Consider the following 11,654-nt stretch of genomic DNA (forward strand, 5'->3'; position numbering starts at 1 on the left):
CTGAGCCAAAGGCAGATGCTCAACCACTGAGCCACCCAGGCATCACATGTCTTCTCTAACTTATTTAGCATAATGCCCTAAAGGTCTATCCATATTGTTACAAATAACAAGATTTCCTTTTTCTCATGGCTAAACACACTCCTTCTTTATCATTTCTTCTATAGATGAATAGTTAGGTTGTTTCCATATCTTGGCTATTGTGAATAATACTTAAATAGACATTCATTTAAGGAGGTGCATATATCTTTTTAAGGTCCTTATTTCATTTCTTTTGGATATAAACCAGAAGTGAGATTGCTGGGTCATATGGTAATTCTATTTTCAATTTTTTGAGGAACTAAAATTGGGTGGGTGGCTGAGCAGTGGAGAGTCTTCCTTCTGCTCAGGGTGTGGTCCCGGGGTCCCAGAATTGAGTCCCATATCGGGCTCCCTGCATGGAGCCTGCTTCTCCCTCTGCCTATGTCTCTGCCTCTCTCTCTCAGTGTCTTTCATAAATAAATAAATAAATAAAATTAAAAAAATTTTTTTTGAGGAACTTAAGTATTGTTTTCAATAGTGCGCTACATCAATTTACATTCCCACCAACTAATGTGTAAGTGTTCACTTTCCTTTATATCTTTTCCATCATTTGTTATCTTTTATATTTTTGATAATAGCCATTCTAGCAGATGTGAGGTGATACTTCTTTGTGATTTTGATTCGCATTTCCCTGATGATTAAACGATGTTGAGCACATTTTCACATATCTGTTGGTGGCCATTTGTATGTCTTCCTAGAAAAAAATCTATTCAGGGAAGCCCTGGTGGCTGAGTGGTTTAGCGCTGCCTTTGGCCTGGAGACTTGGAATCGAGTCCCATGTCAGGCTCCCTGAGCGGAGCCTACTTCTCTCTCTGCCTATGTCTCTGCTTCTCTCTCATAAATAAATAAATAAATAAATAAATAAATAAATAACCTAAAAAAAAAAAAAAAAAACCTCATAAAGGAACTTGGCTTTTAAGGAAAAAAGAAAAAAATCTATTCAGGTGCTTTGCCTCCCCTCCTCCCCTCCCGTTTTTAGAATGTTTGTTTGGTTATTGAGTTGTTAAGCCCCTTACATATTTTAGACATTAACCCTTTACTCGGTAGATGTTTTGGAAATATTTTCCTCTCATTCCAAAAGCCACTTTTACATTTTGTTAATTGTTTCTTTTGCTATTCAGAAGCTTTTAGTTTGATGTAGTTCTACTTATTTATTTTTTCTTGCTTGTGCTTTTGGTTCATTTCCAAAGATTCATTGCCAAAATAGATGTCAACGTGCTTTTCCTCTGTGTTTTCTTCTAGGAGTTTTACAGTTCCAGGTATTATGTTTAAGCCTTTAATCCAATTTGAGTTAGTTTTTGTGAGAGGTGTAAAGAGAGGTCTAATTTCACTATTATGCAGGTGATTGTCCAATTTTCCCAGCACTGTTTAATGAAGAAACTATCATTTCCCCATTGGGTATCATTGCCTCCCTTGTCAAATATTTGTTGACCACAGTTTATTTTGGGGCTCTCAATTCTGTTCCATTGGAATGTGTGTCTTTTTTTTAAATGCTAGTACCATACTGTTTTGATTACTATACATTTGTAATATAGTTTGAGATCAGAAATTGTGATGTCAGTCTCCAGCTTTGTTCTTTTGCAGGATTACTTTGGTCATTTACAGTCTTTTGTTGTTCCATATGAATTAAAAAAAAAAAACCTTTCTATTTTGGACAAAAATGCCATTGGAATCAAATTGTAAGGAAATCTTTCTACTTCTGTGAAAAATGCCATTGAAATTTTGATAGGAACTGCAACTGAATCTATAGATGACTTTGTGTAGAAGAGACATTTTAACAATATCAATTCTTCTGATCCATGAACATGAGATATCTTCCCATTTACTTGTGTCTTCTTTACTTGTTTTCATCAAAGTGTTACTTCTACAAATCTCTCACTTTCTTGGTTAAATTTATTCCTAAGTATTTTATTGTTTTGGATGCTATTGTGAAAAGGATTGTTTTATTTCTTTTCTAGATATTTTGTTGTTGGTACTTTGAAATAACAGCTGATTTCCGTTTGTGATTTTATATCCTGCAACTTTACTGAACTCAGTGATTATTTTTAATTCTTTTTGGTGAATTCTTTATGATTTTCTATATGTAAGATCATATCATCTACAAACAGATAATTTTACTTCTTCCTTTGATTTGGATGCCTTTTGTTTATTTTTCCTGTCTAATGCTTCAGCTAGGACTACCAGTAAGAGTGGTGAGAGTGGGCACCCTGCTATGATCATAGCAGGAAAGCTTTCAACCTTTCACCACTGGATATTATGTTAGTGTGGGCTTCTCACATATGGCCCATATTATGTTGAAGTTTATTCCTTCTATACCCAATTTGTTGAGAGTTTTATCATGAAAGGATACTGAATTTTGTCAAATGCTTTAATCTACATTTATTGAGGTGATCATATAATTTTATCTTACATTCCATTAATGTGATGTATTACATTTGATTTATGTATGTGGAACCAACCTAGTGTTTAGCAGAGACAATTAATTACCATTCAGCTCAGTTTGAGTTTCTTGGTATGTTAGCTGGTAATGTCCTTGGGCAGGTAAAGCTTGCTATCAGAGTCTATTTTGGGGTGAAGCCATTGCCCAAACTCTGGGGTAAGGAGGTGCCACTGGCTTGGAACAGTTGGACAGGACTACTGGCTTGGTTCCCTGCCCAAGTGAGACAATAGGATGGGCTCCATGGTTGCCTGGATTCTCTGGTCAGGCTTCCTAAATGATAGGTCTGGATACCATACTCAGATTTAGGTGGGACTGTGAATTAGCTTCCTGCCTCTAGCAGGAAAACAGGCCCCCAAGGCTAGCACAGCTCATTGTTTGGGGACCTGAATCAGGCAAGACTATATACTGAATTCCCTGGCAAAACAGGGCCACTGCTTTTGGGCTGCTGATAGAGAAAACCACCAGCTGTGCTCTCTGTTCAACTGCCACTATAAGCAGGACTGTTGGATGGCATACTCTGCTTCTTGTGTGTTGTGGTTAGGTTCTCTGGTCATACATGGCTAAAGGCTGTGTACAGCAAAGGGTGGGGCTATGAATTAGTTTCCCTGTCTGGACAGTGGCAGAACAAGCTCCAAGGACAGCAAGAGTATTTGTGGTTTTGATTCAAACCAACTCAAACCCTAAGTTCTCTGGCTCAACAAGGCCACTGGCTTTGCTCTGTGGATAATCAGTTTGGCCTGCCAGGCTCTCTGCTCAAGTGTTGCTAGGCTACAGAGCTTCCAGGTGTTCTGCATGCACTTTCTTGTGGAGCATGGCCAAGGAACTATACTCAGTAGTAGGTGGACTTATAACTAAACTGCTCTGCCTGGGTGGGTGGTGGGGGTGGGAGTCCTGGGGACCAGCCTCCAAGGCTTTCAAGCTGCTTTTCCTCGGGACCAGAATCAGGCAGATTTGTATTCCACTAAGTTCCCCCATCAAACTGTACCACTATCTTGGCTCCTGCAGGTGAACAAAGGCACTGGCTGAGACTACTACTTGTGTGCGGCAGGTAGGAACTTGGCTGGCTCAAATCCAAGTATTGATTGTTTCAAGCTCCTCCCCCTTCTCTATCACAATCAGATTCTCAATGGTCAGTCCCTGTAGATTCCCTTTTGATCCCCATGAGGTGAGACCAGAGTAGGGACTCCCAACAAGTGACTCACAATGATGGGGAAGCTAGATGTCCACCCTAGGCCCTCTTTTTCCACTGTAGGAATTCTCAGGGGCGATCTCGCAGTATGGTGCTGCATCAGCCTGGGGGAGGGGCAATGTGTTTACTGAATAGCTGCTTTTCTTACCCTTCTAATTCAGTCTGTCTTGGTTTCTGTGGTACAGGGGTTTGCTCTGACCTCACAAAAGGATTTTATCAGTGTTGCCTTGTCCATGAATAGTTCTTAGTCATTGTTCTAAGGGGCGGGGGGAGCATAATTGGGAACAACCTATGTCACTCCAAGAATTCTTGTTTAAAATTAAACTTATTGATCCTTTTGTAGTTCGTAAGTGTGATGACTGGATGTTCAGGCCATGGTGTGACATGTATCTCCCTCAAACCTTGTTACTATCTCAGCACATTACCCGTTTGACAGGAAAATAAATAAATAATTCATCTTCTTATGGCAGCCAAGTCTCAAAGAAATAAATTCTAATTTAGCTCTAAAATATCTTGAAGACACTGACAAAAGATTTTGAAGAAAAGATCATATCACGATCAGAGGCTAAAACTGTCTGAAAACCTGGTCCCATAACCTGGGGGAAATTTCTAGTAATTCATTGTGATGAAGTTGGAATCTCTGATCCCATGACCTAGAGGCTGATGCTGTTCTCTTCTACCACTAAACTGCTAAGAATAACACTTTTGGAAGCATTCTAAAATAGCCAACCCCGACATGCTTCATATTATTGCAATCCTTCATCACAGGCCAAAATAAAAGCTATTCCTGTTATCTGTCTGCTTCAAAATTTGTATGCCCATGATACATTGTGCTTTTTTCAGTTGGGTCTCCTTTTCACTTTCTCTGTACCTCCAAGGCTCTTTTCTGAGCCCTTGGTTATTGAGCTATGTCCCTAGATCATCACTCCCTTCACTGAATATTCCAAGTACTTCATCCACACAAATGAACTACTTCAAAATCCCAATATTCTCCACTATCTTCTCATGGTGTACTGCTTATGCTCCTCTATCTGGTTCATCTAAGAAAACAAAGTTTATTTGTTTGAAGACTGCCTAATGTGTACATATAACATTATATCTTGTGATATTTCTGATTTATTCTATTTTGGATACTAGCATTGGATAGTTAGGTAACTTCTCATTTTAAACAGTTCACCTGTGCTTCTAAATCAAAATAAGTGAATTATGTAGTAAGAAATTATATTTCATATAATACATAAGAATACTTATTAGATGTTCATGAAAATTCTATATCTACTTATCCATCTATCCAGATTAAATATAAATGTTAATAATTAAATGAAATCCATGCAATTAACCTACTTATAAAATTAAATAAAAAATTAAAAGGTCTAGAACTTAATATAACAATTGTCACCTACAGCATATGCTGAAGTAAAATCTTCATGGCATTAAAAAATGTCAAAATATCTTGAATAAACTATAAATCATAGCAAAGTTCACTCATACCAAAGTTCTAAATAAAATATCTCATGGGATTTAGATTTTAAAAGATTGGGATTAAAGTCTTATTTCACTATATAGTGGAGATGTAAATTAAAAAGCTTATGCACTCCATTTTGACATCAATTTCTTCACAGTAACTGAAAATGACACAAAATTTACCAAGTTATTACAAAAATTAAGTGATACGAGATATGCAAGACATCTCGTAGGTTCTCTGACCAAAATATAGTGGAGCAAATTCCAGTAGAAAAACAGCACAGTTGAATTGCAACAAAAAGAAAGAGTAGAACTTTTGAGATCTCTTCGAAATACAAAAGACAATCTGTTTCATAATAACATATACTGTTAAATACTTACAGATGATTTGGTGACTATGGTAGACACTAAAGTGCCACCCAGATCTCCTCAGAAAGGATGGGCTGATTATTACCCCAGGTAATAATATACTGCTGCTGGTTGACAGCTCCCAACTGTCTGTCAGGCCTACTTCAGTAATTACCTCAGTTTAAGAGAATAGCCCTGGGCAAGGTTATTCCTCAATTCCAGAAGGCCTACATCTAATGACTGATCCACGAAGGTATATAAAGACCCATTCCTTTCATCTAAAATCAAGACTCTCCTGAAGATTTATCCTATCCACAGAACTCTCCATGGATTGGCTAAGGCTTCCATTGATAGGCTTATTGGCTAAAGCTGCATTTCTGCTCAACTTCCTCTGAATAATCACAATTTTGTGAATTCTCTTCCATACTGTTTATCCTACGAATACTCCCTAATGAACTTAATCTTCAAATCAGAGTTAGCTTCCTGGGGAACCCAATCTGCTAGAGCAACACACACAATTTATAGCTATTATCTCATCAAATCATGACAAGCACCATTACCACCATCTCCAGAAGTAAACTGACATGTGAACAAGTTATTTGCCTGCTGTCATGAAATTACTACCCAGGATTTAAACCTTACATTTCACAACAAATGTAATGAACTTTGCCAGTATCAAATTCATTCTGTATTTCCACGTAAAAAACTGTGCCATAGAAAAATTATTGGATTGAGTCCTGTGTTTGGCATAAACTAAATCAAAAAACAAAAAAATAATCTTTCTGTAAGAAGAAATTATTATTGGATGTGTTACTCAGTTTATGAATTCATGATCAATATCTGTATTCTACTGTACTAGGCCCTTCCCAGTTAGTATCAAAGTGGATCTTCAACATTTTGAAGTTGAATTTGTTTTTAATAAACCGTTTCTCCAATTATGGGTTCCAGCCAAAACAAAATCCTTGAATGTTAGACTTTTACAATACAAGTTGGATTTATAGTAATTACCAGAGGCATTAACAGCTGGGTAAAAAAAATTTTTGTTCTCATGAGTTTTGTGAGCACAGGGTTCAACTTATTTTTTTAAGTCTAAACTTCTGAACTATTTGTAAAGTGACACATAAACTGTGTAACTTATTTTCTCAGATGTTTTCTATATTCATTTTCCATTAGGCATTACAATGGTCTGACCTGGTCATAATATTTTTCAAAGTAGTGTAGTAATTTTAAGCTGTTCTCCTAAGTGATATAGCTAGGAGTAGTCCTGGATGGTTTATTAGCAAAAGATAATCAAGTCAAAATGTTAGTTAATATTGTAACATGTGCTTAATCAAAGAGAGAGATGTATAGTGGTTGAACCTAAAGAGGAATAGGTCCTGGCCACACAAACATGGTGAATTTAGCTCTTTAAATATTTGAGGTCAATGCCCACCATCAAAGCTTTCCTCAGTGACCTTATGACAGGAGTCTGCATTTGGGAAATAGAATTCTCATTCCAGAAAGTTTTACTATTTCTAGTCATTAAATTAAAAAATGAGTAGGTTAACAGGCACTTACCCCTTTTTCCCTTTAAGGATTTCTGTTCTGAGAGAGCTTATAATCTCATTGGGAGTAAAATCTGTGTTTTGTGTTTAACATTCCTCACTGCAGTTAACTCCCTGATGTGCACAAAGTAGCTCCAATGTGCTGAGTGCTTAGTGTGCCTTACAGAAAAATAACCTCTCAAATACAACAACCCTATAAGTAGGTATTATTTTTTTTAAGATGAGAAATCTGAGGCTCGAAAAGGTTAGATAACTTATATGGCCTATACTGTAAGAAACATTTGATGATGCATGCTAACTTGAATTTAATACACTTTATCTTGATTTACCAAAAAAATGATGATATAGGGACACTTGGGTGGCTCAGTGGTTGAACATCTGCCTTCAGCTCAGGTTGTGATCCCGGGATCCCACATTGGGCTTCCCATGGGGAGCCTGCTTCTCCCTCTGTCTATGTCTCTGCCTCTCTTTCTGTGTTTCTCATGAATAAATAAAATCTTTTTAAAAATATGATGATATATGCATTAAATAATGCATATATATAATGCATATATTATTTATAAAGTGCACATATTATCACACCTACTTACATAAACATAAACACAGGTATACTCTGTAGCACATGGGCAAACACAGGCTAATCTTTGTATCCACTCCCAATACATCTCTATGCCACATTCATAAAGAACCATTTTTCTTTTCCTGAATTTTCCATCTATTCTTACACTTCCATGTTTTTGCAAATGCAACCTGCTAAGGCCTAAGATGAGAAAAGAATTTTGTAGAAAAGGAATTTTCAGAGGATATGAAGGAAGATAATAAGGCTGACATAAAAGAAAAGCAGGAGGGATCCCTGGGTGGCGCAGCGGTTTGGCGCCTGCCTTTGGCCCAGGGCGCGATCCTGGAGACCCGGGATCGAATCCCACATCAGGCTCCCGGTGCATGGAGCCTGCTTCTCCCTCCGCCTGTATCTCTGCCTCTCTCTCTCTCTGTGACTATCATAAATAAATAAAAAATTAAAAAAAAATTAAAAAAAAAAAAAAAAAAAAAAAGAAAAGCAGGAGAAATAGAAGATTTAGGACCACATTTAAAACATTAGATTTTATTCCAAGGGTAACTAGAAATAATTGAAGAGTTTAAGCAAAAAATGAAATAATCTGATTTCAATTTTAAAATATCACTTTACTGGATAGAGAATGGATTGATGAAGTTTGGATCAAAATTAAAAGTGGGGGTATGAAAGACTTTTATGGTACATACAAAGGTTCTCTAATGGTATCAATCAATAGTAGGCAGTAAGAAAGAATCACTACTGGACTACTCACAACTATCAAGTTATAATAATACCATGAAGGAAGGAGGCCTGAATAAGAGAAAACTATGTTTTAAAAAATAATGGTTTAGGTCAATTTTTAAGTAAACCATGCAAATACCAGAGATATGTAGAAAAAAATCTTATGCAAGTTCTGCTTTTTCCATTGAGGTATCCCACTCAACATACTGAAACTTTTTTCCTAACTTAACAAGTAACTAAATTTTCAAATCTTCTTTTACAAGATGATGGCAGGATTCATCTGAATAAAGAGAGAAGGAGTAAACTAATGTTTAATTTACAGTTTTGATTGAATTGGTTCACTTTGTAACTGATGTATGTTTATAGAAATTAAAGAGAGTTTGGACATGCCCTCACAATGTGTCCAATTTTCTGTTAAGCTATATAAGTAGTGAAAGAGCATGTCTGAAAGGATCAAAATAAAGATGAATATACTTTAATTTTATCTCATACACTTTTTAAAAGCTCCAATGATTCTTTTCCTGAGCACAATACAAAATAGTAACAGGGAACTAAAGAAGAAAATATTAAGACTAAGGACCAGAGATTTGAATAGACAATCCTAGACAAAAAAAAAAAAATGCAGTTTGTATAAATCACCAAGAAAAGATTCAAGAAAATCAGAGCAAAACAGACAAGTAAAACATCCTTCACTGATCATTTGTTTTGCTTAAAAGATTATTTGTAACAGGGTATGGATTAAAAACAATCGATACAACTAAAAAATAACAGACTTTAAGGAAGAGACTTGATATACTTCAAAAGAAAACATGGTGCGCCTGGATGGCTCAGTTGGCTAAATGTCTGACTCTTAATTTTGGTTCAGGTCATGATCTCAGGGTCATGAGATCCAGACCCGAGTTGGGCTCCATGCTGGGCATGGAGCCTGCTTAAGATTCTCTTCCTCACCCTCTGCCCCTTCCCACTACTTCTCTCTCTCAACAAAAAAATGAGAAAACATAATTGTGGATTCTTTAGTTGGGCCCAGAAAATGCATATAGACCTTAGTAGAGTTATGTCTACACAGTATTCCCTTCAACAAGGGAATTTTTCTTTACACCTCAGGTGAAAGGAAAGCAACTTGAGAAATTGTGAAGTAGGCAAAACTGGTTTTCAGTATGCCCTAATGTATCAATTACCTATTGCTATAGCATACTGTATAACAAACACAAAATCTTGGTTATATACAACACCATGCATTTATTTTTTAATGCATCGATGGGTAAGTTAGAGATAACCTGATTTAAGCTGGACTAGGCTGGAACAGCTCTGCTCCATGTATCTCTCTTCCTACTTGTTGAAATGACAGGCTAGCTCAGAAATATCCTCATGACAATGGCAGAAGCACAAGACTGCAAGCAAAAACAAAACAAAACCCACAAAGCCCTCTAAGACCAAGACTCAGACCAAGTAAGCTGTTACTTTCACTACATTCTGGTGGCCAAGGCAAGTCACATCAACAAACCCAAAAATCAAAGGATAGGAAAAGATACTCCACCTCTCTACTAGGGAGAGGCAAAGGTAAGTAAATATTTCTGAACAATAATATAATCTACCATGCCCCCTTTCTTTTCTTCTTTGCTTCTCTTCTGTCAGCCCCTTTCTTTCCCCGACCTCTGGAGGAAAAGCCAATTAATAAGAAATTAAATCACAGTATAAGAGACTTGACATACTATTCACTGGAGAAATATTTTTGTTTTGAAAAAACAAACATAGGAGAAGTGTAATCACTAATGGTGTCATTTCAAACATCTTGGAGCTATACTTCTGGAGAAGGACTTTATATATGAGATCATATTGGACCACAGAGAGATGAGCCCTGAACACCAGGAAAGTTTTTTTTTTTTTAATTTACCTCTCTATTTCAATTCTGAATTATATTATTTAAATAAGCCTTCTTTACTCTGTTTCTGCTTCAGAAACACTCCATCTCTTCTGCAACCATAGGAGCAAATCAAATGATGTACTCACTATAGCTGGCAAGCCACCAACTTATTAGGCTTTACTGGCCTAGTGAATTGTTAGTATTTTAATAAGAGAAAACCATAACATCATAATTACAAAACAATCCAAAACCTAGTCTACTGAAACTGCAATATTATCATTTTCATTTTTGTTCTTTATTAGCTATGAGGATTCAAATTTCCAAAGACCTTTGGGCTCACACACATGCCATACTCACAACGAGCTGCAAACTGCCATGGATACTGTTTAACATGTCTTACTGAGATATGAGACAATATCTTATTTTATTTTTCATTTGGGCAATTTATTTTCTATGTTATACCTACAAAATTTCCTGAAGTACTACCAAATACACAAATATACACAAAATTAAATTATTTCCTTAAGAACCATACAGGATTCTGAATTCCCTGTTCAATCCACCCCTCCCCTCAGCCTGCTCACATTTTCCATTAGGCTTACTTTCACATCACCACTTGACAGAAACACACAACCTCTTTCTTTCTTTCTTTCTTTCTTTCTTTCTTTCTTTCTTTCTTTCTCTCTCACTGACCATCAGCTCTCATTACATTTTGAAAAAAAAAATTCTCAGATACAATCCCCATTTTACAGATGAAAACTACTAGGGCTCTCAACGAGTGAATAAATTATCCAGAATTTATATACCTACTAGTTTGTACAGTTGATATTTTAAATGCAGATAAGTTTAAGTCAAAAAGCCATCCTTTCTCCAAACAGCAGATTTCAATAAATTCTTTAAAAGAGGGAAATAGATGGTGGTGGCAATTATTATATGGAGAGTGGAAAGCCCTCACACTAATAGGAACAATAATAATCACATTTTATCAAGCACTATTCTTTGTCAGGCATAATTCTAAACTCTTCAAATAAATTCCTATTTTGTTCTCCTAACAATTCTATCACTTATGGTTTATTCTTATCTCCTTTGGCTGATAAGGAAACAAGCATAGAGCTCTCAAACTACTCCCTCAAAAGCATACTGCTAGCTTTGAACTCAGAGCTTGAACTCTTAACAACTCATGTGCCATCCCAGAACCATGTATGATGATGGATCAGAAATAAGGTGGAGGATCAAAATGTCATCTTTTACTTGCAATCTACACAGCTGGGCCACACTACACTTTGGGAATACATTATATATGAATGTTCAGTGACAGAAATTAGAGCGGGAGGTTATCAGATATGAAAAGTCAGTCCAAGGCATCAACAGTTAAAAACATCACTAGGCAGGGATGGATCCTAAGCATGGAAATCCCATAGCAAGTGATAATA

At 36.4% G+C, this 11,654-nt stretch overlaps 1 non-coding gene across 1 annotated transcript; it reads left to right on the plus strand.

The window, feature by feature from the left end:
* The first annotated feature begins 4,038 nt into the window (after positions 1 to 4,038).
* Positions 4,039 to 4,142, plus strand: LOC121483729. Its single transcript, XR_005985836.1, has one exon. It is a non-coding gene; the product is annotated as a small nucleolar RNA U13 (small nucleolar RNA).
* Positions 4,143 to 11,654: the final 7,512 nt, after the last annotated feature.

This window comes from Vulpes lagopus, chromosome X, assembly GCF_018345385.1.
Source record: "Vulpes lagopus strain Blue_001 chromosome X, ASM1834538v1, whole genome shotgun sequence".
NCBI classification, from domain to species: Eukaryota; Metazoa; Chordata; class Mammalia; order Carnivora; family Canidae; genus Vulpes; species Vulpes lagopus.